Source organism: Acipenser ruthenus, chromosome 3 (assembly GCF_902713425.1).
Source record: "Acipenser ruthenus chromosome 3, fAciRut3.2 maternal haplotype, whole genome shotgun sequence".
In the NCBI taxonomy this organism is placed as follows: Eukaryota; Metazoa; Chordata; class Actinopteri; order Acipenseriformes; family Acipenseridae; genus Acipenser; species Acipenser ruthenus.
This window is the reverse complement of record NC_081191.1, coordinates 10,382,151-10,394,010: the sequence shown is the minus strand read 5'-3', so window position 1 is coordinate 10,394,010 and position 11,860 is coordinate 10,382,151.

Sequence of the window (11,860 nt, the reverse complement as noted above, 5' to 3'; positions counted from 1 at the left end):
CGAATCTTCAAGCTTAGGTCCCGCCCCCAGCTGAGCGCACATACATCGACCCACTCAGGCTCCCCCAGCCCCAGGCACTCGCGCACACACCCCACGACTCAGCTGCTGACATTGCATGCACCCCTTCTCCGTTTTAGGATGAACATAGATTTTTTTCTAACAAATTTTTTTACAAAAATATTCTTATTTTGTCATTAAATCTTTGTCAACAAGAATACACTGTTCCAAACAGCCAAAGGGCTAAGAATCAGATAGACCTGGACCATCCTTGAGCAGACCAAGTGTGCCTTAATATTTGTACTACCTGTACCACCCCACTATTTCCCTCTATTGCCAAGAGGTAACTGATAGTACTTGTAGTACAGTACTTGCTACGAACATACACTGCTGGTAACAAATTCTCACAGTGCTAGGGTGGCCAGACGTCCCGATAAAATCGGGATCGTCCCGATATAGGGACTTTGTCCCGCGTCCCGATTGAGGTACTGTCGGGACGCCATTTGTCGCGATTTTTAGAGTAAACGTTGAAAACCCCTGTGTAAAATGTAATTTTTTTTTCGTTAGGAAATTTCGTATATGTGGCTGCTGTACTGTCTCGCAGTGCAACAGCATACAGGACGTGTTGTTTGAGTGAGTGAGTTGTTTGCATTGCATCTATGCGGCTATCCAATCACGTTAACCTGCAATCATAATATGATGCGTCATGTGTTTTATTTGGGTGCGTCTGGTTTTACTGGCGAAGTGTCATGGTGGCTGGTTATTGACGATCTTGTCACTAAAGCAAAAAACACATGAAAAAAAAAACTGGATTCGATCGTATGACTGTGTTACAAAGGCATTTGGTAAATTGTGTAAAAAAAGAGCGCGTCATCACAGGACGGCGAGTTGGATGTGAAGCATCACGCCGGTGGGATTCAACATTATTATTATTATTGTTGTTGTTGTTGTTGTGACAGATTGAAGTTTGAGCGAGTAATCGAAGCTCAAAAGTAAAAATGAATTTCAGCATGCGCTGCAAGGAGTTCTACAGTTATGTCATCGGCAAAAAGGATGTTATGCGCATGGCCAAATCATCCAGTTAGGATTAGGATTATAATTAGGATTTCACGGACATTTTGCAGACCTGTTTAAACATTAAATACACCTAGATAATATTTCACAGCACTATAAAAGCCTAAAAATGGTGGTACTTGCTTCCTTACTAAAACAGAGTGCTGTCATTTGTTAAAAGGCAAGCATGCAACATCCCCAGCAGCTGCTGCCGATATTCTCTGTCTGGTGTGGACCTGCCCATGCATTGAGACTGCACGTCTGCAGTTTTAAGCGTCCGATTTTAAGCGTGCTGAAAGTAGGTCAGATACAAACCTCTAGGTGTATTTTAACGTGTTTTGTTGTGTTAACAATAAACAAGTTTGAGATTAAACAATAAATTATTTTTGATAATGATTACTTATTGCTTTTATTGTTCATTTTTAAAACATTTTAGAAGGTTGTATTATTACACCGTGTAACAATTTTTTTTTATTATTTTGTTCCTGGGTAGTAAGTGTTATTTCCTAATTGCTTATGCCTCAAAAGTATAGAAAATGGCTATTATTCCCCACAAACTTTGCTTTTGTGACCAGGACAGTGATATTTTGAAATTTACCTATTTTCCAGAACATTCAAGATAGATTCAATGCTGAGTAAACTTGGAGTAACTTCTAGAACTTTCTAGAACTTTCCAGTAATATAAATAGTAGTATAAATACAGGGGCCTTAAGCCCACCAGTTCAGTTTAGTTCCAGCTGCTAGTTCCTAAGTGGATACATATCTGCATTTTTCTGAGATGGCATCAAGAGGCTGCAAGCATCCGGCAGACGCATTTTGCTATGTCTGCGGCCAATTTATCAAGACAAGAGCGAAAAAGTACTCCGTGGGAGCATCTGCTAAGATGTGTGAGGCCTACAAGGCATATTTCGGCATGCCTGTCGGGGTTCAAGACAAACCCTCGGCACCTCATTTCACCTGCGAGCACTGCAAAAAAACTCTGGAAGGTAAGATGGACAATTGTTGCTCAGAATTTTATGTTATAAAATTTGTTAACATTTTTAAAATTGTAAAAGTTTTTAATTTTAAAATGTTTTACAATTTTCAATGTTATTGAAAAAATATATCATATATGAAAAATGTTGCGAGAATCTCTTACACATTAGTCATGGGTGAAATAAATGTATTTTTGTAGGATGGTACAGAGGGGAAAAGAGAGCCATGAAGTTCGCTATCCCAAGATAGCAACTGCTACTTCTGCATGGTGGACCCTTCCAAACGTCAGACTGGCAAGAATGCACCTGCTATCACGTATCCGGACCTTCCTTCATCCATCGCCCCGGTGCCACACTGCCATGAGCTCCCCGTACCCACTCCTCCGGAGAGAGAGCAGCCGTCTTTAGAAGAGAGCAGCAGGTCAGAGAGCGAGGAAGATGTTGTAGATCCAGATGACAATTTCAGAGGTGGAGCTGAGGAGAGAAACCCATACTACCCCAACCAAAAAGACCTCAACGACTTGATTAGAGATCTTGGTCTCACCAAGTCCAATGCCAAGCTTTTGACGTCTAGGCTCAAGCAGTGGAACTTGTTGGATGAAAGTGTGCAAGTCGCAGATCAGAGGAAGCGTCACCAACCTTTTTCCAGCTTCTTCACCCGTCAAGATGGGCTCTGCTTCTGCCACAATGTGACCAGTCTGTTCGAGGCAATCGGAATCGCCTGTAACCAGAATGAGTGGCGCCTCTTCATTGACAGCTCATCCAGGAGCCTCAAAGCCGTGCTGCTCCATAATGGTAACAAGTACCCGTCTCTTCCCCTGGCTCACTCGGTGCACCTCAAAGAGGATTACAACAGCATCAAGACCTTGCTGGACACCTTGAAGTATGATGAGTACGGCTGGGAGGTCATAGGAGACTTCAAAATGGTGGCATTCCTGATGGGTCTCCAAGGCGGTTTTACCAAGTTTCCCTGCTATCTTTGCCTTTGGGACAGCAGGGACACCAAGGCGCACTACCACAGGCGGGACTGGCCACAGCGGACCGAGTTCTCTGTGGGGAGGAACAACGTCAAGTGGGAGCCACTGGTGGACCCCCGGAAGGTGCTGATGCCACCACTGCACATCAAATTGGGCCTTATGAAACAATTTGTCAGAGCTCTAGATAAGGAGTCGGCAGCCTTCAAGTACCTTCAAGACTTCTTCCCTAAGCTGTCTGAGGCAAAGGTCAAAGCCGATGTCTTCGTCAGACCACAGATAAAGAAGATCCTGGAGTGCAATGAATTCCCCAAGAAGCTCACTAGTAAGGAGAAAGCAGCTTGGAACAGCTTTGTCGCAGTGGTTTGGGGCTTCCTGGGCAATCACAAGGCCGAAAACTATGTGGAGCTGGTTGAGACTCTGGTGAAGAACTACGGCACAATGGGCTGTAGGATGTCCCTCAAAGTCCATATCCTTGATGCTCATCTTGATAAATTCAAGGAGAACATGGGAGCGTACTCGGAGGAGCAAGGCGAACGCTTCCACCAGGATATACTGGACTTTGAATGCCGCTACCAAGGACAGTATAACGAGAACATGATGGGAGACTACATTTGGGGGCTGATGCGTGAAAGTGATTTACAGTATAATCGTAAATCTCGAAAAACTACTCACTTCTAAATCTTTTGTAGTCATTTTTGTATTACTTTAGTATAAATACATGTTAATTTGGATTCATATGTTGTTTTTTTCTGACTTTATGTGAACGAAAAGACACAAATTCGCCCATTTTCTCATTGGAAATAGGTAAATTTCAAAATATCACTGTCCTGGTCACAAAAGCAAAGTTTGTGGGGAATAATAGCCATTTTCTATACTTTTGAGGCATAAGCAATTAGGAAATAACACTTACTACTCAGGAACAAAAATTGTGTTACATAGTGTTATTATTATTATTATTAATAGTAATAATAATAATAATAATAATAATAATAATAATAATAATAATAATAATAATAATAATAATGGTAGATCTAATTTCGTTTTTAAATACAAATTCAGACTTCTGCTTGTTCATTTTCCAGCGTTTTGCATACTGTATCCTTGTTAACCAGTGCATATAGGCCTAAAAAGACTGTACACTTTCTCTTTATACTTGAGGGTGTACAATACAGTGTAATTTTGTTATGAAACAAAACTGTTACTTAGTTCCCACTGACACACAACCTTTTAACAAAGTTGCTGGAATGTTTAAATGGAGTTACGATGCTACAAGGTTGTGTGTTAGCGGCTTCTCAATGACTGCATAAAGCATGTGAAGCTAGAGATCTAATATAAATGTCGGTCTCAAATAATTGCCGGTCTCCAATACGCACTGGGTCTGCTGGCAAATATTGTAAATAAACGCCAGGGCCGTTTAATTGAAGTTTTACGGTACTTTTGTTTGCGCTCTTATTCATTCCTTCCTTTTCCTGTCTTTTCTTGTTATTTCCAGCATGCATCTTTCCATACTCCGTTGAATCATTTTTGCATTGAGGGTCCAGGTTTCCTATCTGTTAAGTTAGCACTGGCAGCACGCATTGGTCGAAGGTTATCCTCTTGAGGCATAAGGGTAGTTTCCCTTTCAGAACCATGCTTAATCTTCCAAAGGTACTCCAGCCCATTTTTGCTCTTCTGTTGATTTCTCACATTTGGTTCTCCATTGCCGAAACTAACTGTCCTAAGTACACGTAGTTATTGACTTCTTCAAGCTTGATCTCACTGACTTCAATTGCCTGTGGAGTGGTATATTTATTGAACATGACTTGAGTCTTCTTCAGGTTAATTTTCAAACCCGCTTTGATGCTAGCCTCGCGTAGTTCTTGTATTCTTGTTTGTAATTCTTCTAGGCACGTTGCAAATATGCGGATGTCGACATGAAATCGTAGGTGATTTAAGTAGGCTCCCTTGATCTTCAGCCCCTTATTTTCCCAATCCAGTGTTTTGAAAATGTCTTCTAGGGTGGCCGTGAAGAGCTTTAGCGAAATTGTATCTCCTTGACAAACTCCTTTTTCAATCTTGATTTTGACTGTGTTTTTTGGAGTTTTACTGTGGATGTTGCATTCTTATGGTGCTGATCAAGTGTCTGTACGTTTTCTCAATTCCTTGTTTTTTCAGAGATATTAATACAGATCTTGTGTAAACAGAGGCTTTTTCATAGTCGATGAATCCTAAGCAAAGTGATAGTTTGTACTCGTTGCTGGTTTGAATCACTTGCCGTACAACTTGAATATAAGAACATAAGAACATAAGAAAGTTTACAAATGAGAGGAGGCCATTCAGCCCATCTTACTAGTTTGGTTGTTAGTAGCTTATTGATCCCAGAATCTCATCAATTAGCTTCTTGAATGATCTCTGGGTGTCAACTTCAACAACATTACTGGGGAGTTGGTTCCAGACCCTCACAATTCTCTGTGTAAAAAAGTGCCCCCTATTTTCTGTTCTGAATGCCCCTTTATCTACCCCTGGTCCTTGTTTCTTTTTTCAGGTCGAAAAGATGATCCATTGTGCTAAATCCACTCCTGAATCCTGCTTGCTCATTTGATTGTGCCGAGTCAAATTTATCTTGAAGTCTGTTGGTGAGTATCTTGGTAAAAATTGTGTAGATTATAGGAAGTAAGTTAATAGGTCTGTAATTCTTGAAGTCTTCTTTATTTCCTTTCTTATGTAAAAGTATCAGCGATGCAGTGTTCCAGTCGTTTGGCACTTTCTTTTGCTTAATACAATCTGTAAAAATACGTGACAGTATTTTTTGTCATTTCTTCACCTCCTTCTTTCACGATGTCAATCGTTATGCCATCTTCTCCGGGTGCCTTTCCTGTCTTCATATGTTTGATAGCATGTTTCACTTCTTCCGGTAGAACGACTGGAACTTCTTCCTCGGGTTGTGTTTTTTCCGTCTCGTCTTCGTCATCTGCTATGCTGCTCTTTTCATCTTGACATAATTTTCTGTAAAAGTCTTCGTTTCTCTTAAAAATCAGTTTGCGGTTCTTGATGACAGTCCCATCCTGTTGTTTGATTGCTAAAATCATTTTTTTCCTCTGCCTATTAGTCTTTGTTTTGCTTTCTTCATGCTTTGGTTGTTTTCAATAGTTTTCTCTACCAACCTACAATTGAAGGACAGTATATCCTCAGTAATGCACTTTTGTACTGTCTTGCAGAGCTCAATGTATTCAATCTTTGAATTCACAGCTGCTGTTTGTTTAATGTCCCTTCTTTTCTTCATGAGGTCTTTTGTCTCTTGTATGATCTTCTGGTCGCATTTGGTACTCTGTTCCAGCAATGTTTTTTTTTTCTCCTGTTTGTGCAATTACTTGCATCATTTACCTAGATTGCTTCATCTTTTTGCAGATCTTGAAGAGCACTGAATCTGTTCTTCAGTTCCAGTGGAAACACCAAGCTTTGCTTCTGGAACATTCCAATGTTGATTTTGTTGGATTTCATCATCACAAGTTTTGCTCTCTCCTGTGTTTAGGTGTATTTTGCATCTTACAAGTCTGTGGTCACTTCCTGTGTTAAAATTGTTTAGTACTGAGAAATCTTGTACGGTGTGCTTCTTGTTGGTGAGTATGTTGTCAATTTAATTCAAGCTTTCATAGCATGGTTAAACCTGCTAGAGTCAGGGGACCCTGCTGTATTTTGTCTTGAGAACCCGTTGTCACCCCCCTGCCACTTTGAGGCAGTGGAAGTTGGACTTTAGGAGGGACATGTATATATATATATATATATATATATATATATATATATATATATATATATATATATAGATAGATAGATAGATAGATAGATAGATAGATAGATAGATAGATAGATATATAATAGGATATTAGGCAGGTAACAAATCTAATATTATAACATGTAAATTAAGAAGCATTCCTTTAAATACTAGTACCAGTACCAGTAAAATGAGGGTATATTGAGAAATCAAGAAGCAAGGTTAAAAAGATATGAAGTAAACTTGTCTGTTACAAACTGCTTTTGAATATACATCACACTTCAGTGAAAAGGAACCTGGCTGATAGTCACAATCTCGCAAAAGAAAGGGTTAAATATCATTAGCAGCTGTTCATTTCAAGACTGAAAGCCACAGATAACTGTATTTGTATACCGTATTTGTTTTAGCAATAAAGGCAGCACTATCTGGTGAACTTGATATCGCCTGCAGGCACAATCTGCAACACATTGAGAAAATGTAATATGTTGTAAAGTGAAGCTGTACCTGCTAGCAGTGTGAGCATGTTTTAATGTAATGAAGTATATAAAGCAAACATAATGAACTGTTATTTCTGGTTTACATACTTACATTGTAATGTTACGTTTAATTGTTCTATATGCAACTGGCTGTGGTTGAGACGGAAAGATTCTGGCTGGGGATCTCAAGCACAATAGAAAGAAAGAAACGCTGATGTATATGTAAGTAAGCTGGGCTGAGTTGAGTGGGGGACGGAGGGGGGTGATGCTGGGACGCCAGAATCACCGTCGAGCCCTCTTGAGGTGTCGTGGGCTAGTCGACGAAACACTGAGGATGGAAGGTGCCCACTTGAAAACCCCAGAGATGTACCCTACTTAGCTCAATCCAGACGGTTGTCATGCTGATGCGCTGGGGAGGCCGCACTGTGGTTGATCCCCGGAGCCAGCATCGCAGCCGTTGTGTGTGCTGATGCGCCAGGGAGGCAAAATAAGCTGATCCCTGGAGCCAGCATTACACTTCAGCCATTAACACCAGACAGAAGGATATCTACATTATCATATGGAAGGAAACGTAAATGGATGGAGACACATATGGATCACATTAGTTTACTGTAAAGCTACGTCTTAGTTGGTGCTTATCTTGGCGAGAGCCGAGTTCAAATCAGCATGAAGTTTTAACATCTACTCTCGTGTAATAGAAATCATTATGTATGCATTTGTTGAATTAAAATCTAGCGAGATGTTTTTTTTAAGGCACAGGGTAAGAGGAGTTGGTACAAGACTGAGCCCTACAAAAGTATATGTACTTGAAGAGAAATATAACAGAGGTTCATGCAGAACCTTGGATCAGTAGAGTAAAGAGAATGTACAGATGTACAGCACTTGGTTTGGTAGATATGGCACTTAATGTTGTAGCTATTAGACTGTGCTTTGCTGATCACAACCACTATGATATTTTATGTTCAATGTACATTAAAATGTTCACCATTATTGTATATAGCTTTTAAATGGCACTGTTTAATGAAGGCAGTGTGTACATCATACTGTAGCAGTTTAAATAGAAAATGAGACTGGTTTAATTTATCATATCACTTCAGTTTGTGGCAACAGCTGTTTTTCTTAGTTGTATATGTTTTTTTATATAGACTTTTCACCCTGAAATACGATTTTATTACATGACTACAGCTTCTGCTTACTAAAGCTTTCCTCCTATAATATATTCTAGATGTTTGACGTGTTTGGAGTTCTTTGACATTCTTATCATTTCTATTGAAAATGAAACCATCACTCAGTGACAAAATACTCATGATGTTGATCTGCAGACTATAAAGGAGCCTGACAGAAATACTTACCGGCATGACGATCCTGTGAAACAAATTGAATACGCAGCAAATTGTGTACACAAGGTAACTTTCAAATATCATATAGTAGCTTTTAAACATCAAATTAAATTTGTGTCATTTGGAGATTGTATGACAATGAGATAGAGATGTCCTAACTGAAATGTAATTACAACTTGGAAATTTAGGAGCAAACGTGGCCCTGAGTTAGGCTGCAGGTGTAAGTACAGTATGTAGCAGTGAATACATGCTACATTATATTGCTATAGGGTACTGTATCATGCAATGCTGTGCTTTTCCAATGTGCTTTTTATTTTTATTTTCCTAGTGTCATTTGACATCCTAATAGAAGTTTTCAGATTCTATGGTTATGATATTTGCTAGTTATTAAAACTGGTCATAACTGTCTTAACAGCTTTTCTGAATGTGTGCAAGTTGTTTGCTCTCTGTGTACAATCTGTAAACTGGTACATTGAAATCATGCGTTGCATGCCCTCATTTGCATACTAATTTGTCATATTTATTGCTGCTTCTCATCCAAGACATCTAATGCATTAGCCAAATTGAAATATGGACCTGAGATGGTGGACATGTAATATCACCCTGTAAGCTAAATACTTTGCAATCACAATGCATTACACAGTTAATATTTCAAACTCTAGAATCACACTTCAATTTTTCCCTCATTTTCTCCCTCATTTCATACATCCAAATGTAGCGTGGTTACACATAAGGTTGTATATGCAATATATATATATATATTAACAACTGAGATCTGCTGGAAGTAACCTTGGCAACCTTCTTTGACAAAATATAAATAAATAAATATGCATAGTAGAAGGGGTTTCTCTCCCTTAAAAAAAACTTCATGTCAACTCAAATTGCCTGAAAGGTACTTAATGTTTTGCATGTAAACCAAGCCATTGAGTGCACCGGGCAGCAAATGGGCTGCTATGTTTTGGAGCAGTTATCTTTTCAGCCACTGGATGATGCTATAGGACTGCAATGCTCCTGATTTCTCATTTGAAATCTGCTGACATTGTGCTGTTCCTTTTGGAAGCAGTGTCAGTTTTGCAATGTAAAGGCCTGCTTGGGCAAGAAGCCCTATGACGTGTGTATATACACACACTGCTTTGTATTCTTTACAGGAATGGGTACATATAATATTCTTGCTCATGTGTTGTCCTTTTATTAAACTGAAATAGTCCTTCTGAATATAAAAAATAATAATAATAATAATTGAAACAGATGAGAGGTAACAATAATTTATACTGCTTACCTGAGTAAATGAAGTGTATATGTGTATAATCTTATTTGTGATATATTATAAAAATGCAGTACAATATGCTGTATATATGAATAGATATCTTACACCTTGAAAAAATAGCATAATGTCAATGAATTCATGTAAGAAATATTAAGCTGCTGAAACACCAATAAACAAAAGTAGAAAGTGTGTGAAAATATCTTATTCCTGGTTCTGTGTGCAGAGGGTTTGTTATATACATACATGTCCCATGGTAATGGCAGTGGCTTTTCGCCTTTTAAATCGAGGCCATGTGGATGATTGCATACATGTTGGGATCTAAGCAAAATAAACAGGTTTTAATGGTCAAAGCTCATACCCTGGTGGACAGGGGTCTGCATCACAGACAGCTGCAGCAAACAGCACTCTTGGCACAAAGTTCAACAGTTTCAGCTGAGTGGAGCAGAAAGAGTACACAGACAGATGCAGCAAGGAATAGTCCATTGAGACTGGGGCTGAGGTACACTGAAGGGGCAGTAAGACACACAGTAACTGAAGCAAGTTTAACGCATGTTCCAAAGAGGGCTTTTTTCATGTTCCTTTACCATTGCACTGACAAATATTATAGTGTTACCAGTATTAGTCATTACATGCATGACCATACTTTATACCAGTGGTTTTCTATGGAAGGCCATCCGAGTCAAAAACGCCTTATTTAGTATACGTTTCTAATATTTAGTACACGTATTGATTTGGACCAATCAGAATACATAAAATACTATGTGTTCTAAATAAATATAAATTAAGTACACATTTTCTATGTAGGGGCTGGTCATTTTACAGTAGTCTCTCCATAGGGTCTGGTCATTTTACAGTAGTACCTAGGTAGGGGCTGGTCATTTTACAGTAGTACCTAGGTAGAGGCTGGTCATTTTACAGTAGTACCTAGGTAGGGGCTGGTCATTTTACAGTAGTACCTAGGTAGGGGCTGGTCATTTTACAGTAGTACCTAGGTAGGGGCTGGTCATTTTACAATAGTACCTAGGTAGGGGCTGGTCATTTTACAGTAGTACCTAGGTAGAGGCTGGTCATTTTACAGTAGTACCTAGGTAGGGGCTGGTCATTTTACAGTAGTCTCTCCATAGGGTCTGGTCATTTTACAGTAGTACCTAGGTAGGGGCTGGTCATTTTACAGTAGTACCTAGGTAGAGGCTGGTCATTTTACAGTAGTACCTAGGTAGGGGCTGGTCATTTTACAGTAGTACCTAGGTAGGGGCTGGTCATTTTACAGTAGTACCTAGGTAGGGGCTGGTCATTTTACAATAGTACCTAGGTAGGGGCTGGTCATTTTACAGTAGTACCTAGGTAGAGGCTGGTCATTTTACAGTAGTACCTAGGTAGGGGCTGGTCATTTTACAGTAGTACCTAGGTAGAGGCTGGTCATTTTACAGTAGTACCTAGGTAGGGGCTGGTCATTTTACAGTAGTACCTAGGTAGGGGCTGGTCATTTTACAGTAGTACCTAGGTAGGGGCTGGTCATTTTACAATAGTACCTAGGTAGGGGCTGGTCATTTTACAGTAGTACCTAGGTAGAGGCTGGTCATTTTACAGTAGTACCTAGGTAGGGGCTGGTCATTTTACAGTAGTACCTAGGTAGTGGCTGGTCATTTTACAGTAGTACCTAGGTAGGGGCTGGTCATTTTACAGTAGTCTCTCCATAGGGTCTGGTCATTTTACAGTAGTACCTAGGTAGGGGCTGGTCATTTTACAGTAGTACCTAGGTAGGGGCTGGTCATTTTACAGTAGTACCTAGGTAGGGGCTGGTCATTTTACAGTAGTACCTAGGTAGGGGCTGGTCATTTTACAGTAGTACCTAGGTAGTGGCTGGTCATTTTACAGTAGTACCTATGAAGGGGCTGGTCATTTTACAGTAGTCTCTCCATAGGGTCTGGTCATTTTACAGTAGTACCTAGGTAGGGGCTGGTCATTTTACAGTAGTACCTAGGTAGGGGCTGGTCATTTTACAGTAGTACCTAGGTAGGGGCT